Below are 5529 nucleotides of genomic sequence, written 5' to 3'. Positions count from 1 at the left end.
CATGCCAGGCACTGGGGGGGGCAACTCTGAACAAGCTAGAGCTCCCAAGAGCAGAGGAAAACGGGGCGGGGTGAGGCTACCAGATTGAAGGCAGGAAACAGATGCAACATCTCAATAAATAGCGCATCAGGGTTTACACAGGTGAAGATGATAATTTCTGAGCTAAAATTTAATCCTAGAGACTTGGGAATAAAAGACCAGAGAGCAACAAAACTGAGAACTGCATAAAAGAGGGAATAACTGTGGGCTACACCTTCGAGCTTAGAGGCAAGGGAGTATGACAAATCTCAGATTATCTTTTCTCTCTCTGGCAAAATGAGGACAGATTCATGAAACGCCCAGACCAGATGACTTAGAAGAAAAGAAGGAAAGGTTCGATTGGAGTCCATATAAAAATTTGCTCTGATAATTACAATATCCTGTTGCAGAAATGGAGAAGAATACCCAAGAACACATCCGTTCGTTCACGTAAGCACACATCTATCTGACACCTGGGCATTGCCGTCTGTAGCGTCTGTCAGATACCTGCGTAGGGACAGAGAGGAAAATCTTCCGTTGTGTATTTTCCAGCTACACTAAATGCAAAGAGGTACAGTCTCTGGAATGACAACATGGCCACTGTTCTCGAACAATTGATCCTTATTTCCATCCTATATGCAGCTTTCAACACAAATTAAGTCATCTTGTAACTCACTTGAGAAGCAATGCAGAGCAAGTGAGCTGAGTTCCATTTAAAGGTGGAGAAGGTGAAGGTCGAGGACTTGGCCAAGCCTCTGCACTAGTGATAGCAAGGGAGCTCAGAGTGGAAATTACAGTCCCCGCGCCCAGCCTCCTCCACGTTTCCATATCCTTAAATAACACTTCACGTCCAGGAAGTCCTCGAGGCTGCCAGGACTCTTGCAGCCTGATTAATAACGGGGCTGTTTCTGACTTACAGAACGCGGCCCTGTCCCAGCTGCGGCCAAGCACCAGGTCTGTCTCTTAAGTGGAACTTAATGGAAGTCCCAAGAATCGTGGCCTTCCCTCATTAACAGAAAAAAAAAATTTAAAAACAGAGTCAAGAAAAGTCACTATGGAGTGATCAAGAACTGAGATGAAAAGGTAAACAGTGTTCTAGAGGAAGATTCGTTTTCTGAGCCACTTCCCACAACTGAGTTAAAGGGACCAAACCTGCCCGATGTGACAAAGGTGACCGTGCGTGGGGAGGGCGCTGTCCTGCACAAACAGAGGCGCTCTGTGCGTCCCGGCCTCTCTCCAGCCTGGAGGAAAAGAAGGAAGAATCATAATACATAATTCCCTTTCTGTGGTGCTTTATGGTTTACCAAATCACATTTTGATAGCTTTAAGGTTTTCAAAGGCACCATAGTAGAGAAGCCCTGGGCTGTCGGACATCTCATTCATTCATTCATTCACTCATTCATTCTTCCAACCAGTGTTATTTGAATATTTCCGAGTCCCAGGTGCCAGAAAAGGCTCTGAGAATACAGAGAGTGGTGAGAGACAGGCCCTGCCCCAAGAGTCACGATGTATGGAAAGAGCCCTAGACCTACAAGCCCTGCTCTGCTCTGCTACTTGCTACCCAAGTCATTCTGGACAAGTCACTTGTCCTGTCTGAGCATCAGTTCTGACATCTATAAAATAGTCTAGTAATACCTGCCCTTCCCACTCCAAAATTTCTGTGAGTTCAAGGGAGGTCACAGGCACAATAATACTTTGTAAACTGCAAAGTTCTCACCTGGAACCCAGCCCTGTGCCGACTCGTAGTGGTGCACGGCTGTCCACGGATTCATCTTCTTCGCTTGGTGACAACTGTGTAGAAAGAGCCAAGTCTTTAAGAGGAAGGGGCCAGAAACTGAGGCAGACACGAAGCCTCATAAACTGATGGGGCTGGATATTAGAAGGAAACAAAGCCAAACTCAAAAGCATCCCATTACCCTCACCTTCCCATTAGACTAACCCCGAGGCTTTGCTGAGCTCTCAGGCCCCTGACCTCATTAGAAAAGCAGATGGACACATCCGAGGGGTTAATGGCAGCCCACAATGACCCTGATCCGATCTGGTCCTAGCTGCTGACCCTCTAGAGGTGATGATGACTTTGAAAACCGAAGATCTGACTTTTGGTGGCAAATGAACAACAAGCAAAATCTAAAAGTACCTAAGGATTTAAGAAAAATAACTCCCCTCTATAGGAATAGAACAAAAAGGAGAAATGAAAATTAAAATAGAGCAACATTGCAGACTGTTCATTTAAGTCAAATAGTGCCTACCTGCACTCATAAAGGTAGTCCTGGCATGGATAATATATGCAAAAGGAACATTTCAAAATATTCTTAGCTGTTCCATTCATCAGGGCAAAATTGGAAGCCTAGGGGGAGGAACACAGTAACTGAGACATGACGGGTGAATACTGCAGTGTGTGTACGTGTGTGTGTACGTGTGTGTACATGTGGATGTGTGTGTACACGTGTGTGTGTGTACACGTGCGTGTGTGTGTACATGTGCCCACAAGTACATGTTGCCCATGCACATTTCTTGACAGCCAAGATGGAGAACATAAACCTAAATCCACGTGGATAAAGCAGAATTGCATGATGTGTTTTGTCTCCATTCTTCCTATTTCTGACCGTCTTGGTTTATCAAGGTCTGCAGCTTGCCACTAAACCCTTTATAAACTGTCTTTACTTAAGCTGCAGGCACCTCTAACTGCTAGAGTTACCGAGAGCCATGTAAGACTGAAACGTTCTGTGTCACACATAAATGGGACTCCCAAAGAGTGTGACAACATCAGTGGTTTGCTGATAGCTGCTGCTTTTATCAGATGATCTGTAGATGTTTCCCATCCCTGAACAGTTCTTGCTGCTCTCTCGGAAAATAGTTGTGTTATTTAGCAGCTCGGGAAATGAAATAGTTTCCAAATCCGTGGTGACTATTTCTGCACAGTCTCTGCCTTTTCCCATCGCAAAGCTTCATCGAGCTGCTAACAGCTCGATGTTCATAAATATGCAAAGATAGCATTCATCTTCCTGGTTAATTAATCCAGTGACTTATCTAAACTCTCGCCTGTGAGCCCTTGTAGACCCGCGGTTTCTGCTCTCCACACCTCCATTGGCCTTTCTCTCTGGCGTTTGAGCAGCATATAACAAAAGGGGTCCTGCATTCCTCAGCAGGCTGCCTAAGAGAATTTCACAAATTCCTCGGGCACTTTTAAACTTCCATAATGAGGACTGTGGACTTACGTGAACAAGTGGCAGATGGCATTTGAAAGGCAATTAATTTTGTTCATTAAAATTTAGGACAGCCATATTATACAATCGAGCACAGTGAACTTTTTTTTTCCATCCTGTGACACAGACAACTGGCTGGCCCATGAAAGGAGGAATTCAATTTGCATTTAAATGTCAGTCCCAGAGTGTGACAGAGACTGCCCACATTATTCAAGTTTGAAGAAGTTGAGGTTTAGCAGGTGAGTTTTCAAAAGTGTTTGTGATCAAAGTACAACAATGAATGGATAAGCCACACCTCGCTGGGAAGATTTGTGGGCAGGCACCAGCCAGAGGAGCCCCCTAAGCAGTGCCAAGATAGTGGGATGAAAGGTGCTCTTGTTTTAAGCCAGTAAAAAGGAAAATGAGGAGAGGTCTTGTTGAACATCCACACACACTTCTGGGCAAGGACATTTTCTCCTGGCCTTCTTCCTCTCATCTTTTCTAACTTGATACAAGCCACACAGCCAATGCACAGGGACTTGAGACCATGGGGAGCTCTTTTTCCCACTCAAGCCTTGACCTGGAGAGAGCCATATATCCCCAATGAAGTCTGCATGTCACACACATGCATGTGGATGTATGGTCACATACATACACACAGTTTCATCAACTCTTCTGCAGAAAAAAAAATCTTCTTTAAGAAAATGCCAGTTTCTTTTCGAGGTAAATAAATGCCTATAAACCACGAAAGATTGAGTAAGGGAACTGATATTTACCATGATGAATGAGGTCATTTGCAGCTAGCACCACAAGAGCCTTGAATTCCACACTAAGAAATTTAGAGCATTATTCTGTATGTGGCAGTGAACCATTCTAAGATTTCTGAAGACAGAGTTGATGTTAAACCAACAATCGACTGACAGTACTAAGAATAAAATGGAGAGGTAAGGGTGAAATTAGGGAGACCAGCTGGGGACTATGGTACTAGTTTATGGAAACGATACTACAGGGTTAACCAGCAGCAGTGCAGATGAGAGGAGGAGGAAATACAAAAGCTAAATAGCACCTGGTGAGAAATTGATGACTATTTGGATGGGGCTTGGACAAGGAAAAGCAGATGCCATTCCCAGCCTTCATGACAGTGCATGATGATGCCATTAATGGAGACAGGAACTACAGGAGGGAACACAGATTCCGGGAAGGGAGAATAATGATTATATTCTCACATTTTAACAGTTTGCTTATTCCCTTGATACGAAGTGGTGAAAATGGCACTTAACCTCTGAGATCTTCCCCCCAACCCAAAACCGATAACCCCAGTCTAAGCATGAGAAAAACATCTGACAAATTCCAGCAGAGGGACATCATATGATATACTTGACCGATGCTTCTCAAAACTGTCAAAGTCAACAAAGAAAGTCTGGGAAACTGTCACAGCAGAGAGGAGCCCAGGGAGACGTGATGACTAAACGTACCGTGGGCTCCTGGAACAGAAAAGGTCAGATGGTAATTAAAAACGGAGGAAATCTGAATCAATCATAAACCTTTTTGAATAATAACGCCTTAGTATTGGTTCATTAATTGTAACGAATGTACCACAGTAATGGAAGATGTTAGCAACAGGAGAAACAGTAGAAGGTGGGGGTGGGAGAACCCAGAACTCTCCATACCACCTGCTCGATTGTTCTATAAATCCAAAACTGCTCTAAAAAAAACCCCACTACTTTTAAAAAGTTTGCTTTTGATATCTGCTAACCCATCATGGGAGCTGGGGGACACAGAGAACAAATAAGCTCTCATTCCCTATCCACGACAACCCCATTCCCTATGGGACCACGTCACTGATGACTCTACCACCTTTCCGTCACCTACTGGAACGAGAAAGCTGAGATGGAGGAAAGTGACTCATTGCCTAGAGCTTCTAGTACTGATGCTGAGATGGCCAGAAGGAGCATACTGGGGTGAGATAGTCATGTGACAAGAGAGGGGACAGTCAGCCTCAGAAGAGCAGGGTTTTTTCAATGGCTGGGTTGGGGGTACAAAGGCACTATGAGCTCATCTCTCAAAACTCTGTGCTTTTGGATGTCATCCAACAAACGTTTACTCCCCACCTTGACAAGCTGGGGACTATTAGACATGAGGGATGTGAGGATGAACATGGCACAGCCCCTTCCCATAAGGAGCTCACAATCTACTCAAAAGACAGGAGGGCAACTCATTACAGTGCATGGTTAGAGCCAGGCCGTTGTGTGTTATAAAGAAAACGAGGGCTTGGGGAGCAGTAAGGAGGGAACGATGCACTCTACCTAGTAAGGCAGTCAGAGAG

The sequence above is a fragment of the Microcebus murinus genome, chromosome 20, assembly GCF_040939455.1.
Source record: "Microcebus murinus isolate Inina chromosome 20, M.murinus_Inina_mat1.0, whole genome shotgun sequence".
Lineage (NCBI taxonomy): Eukaryota > Metazoa > Chordata > Mammalia > Primates > Cheirogaleidae > Microcebus > Microcebus murinus.
This window is presented reverse-complemented; position numbering follows the sequence as displayed.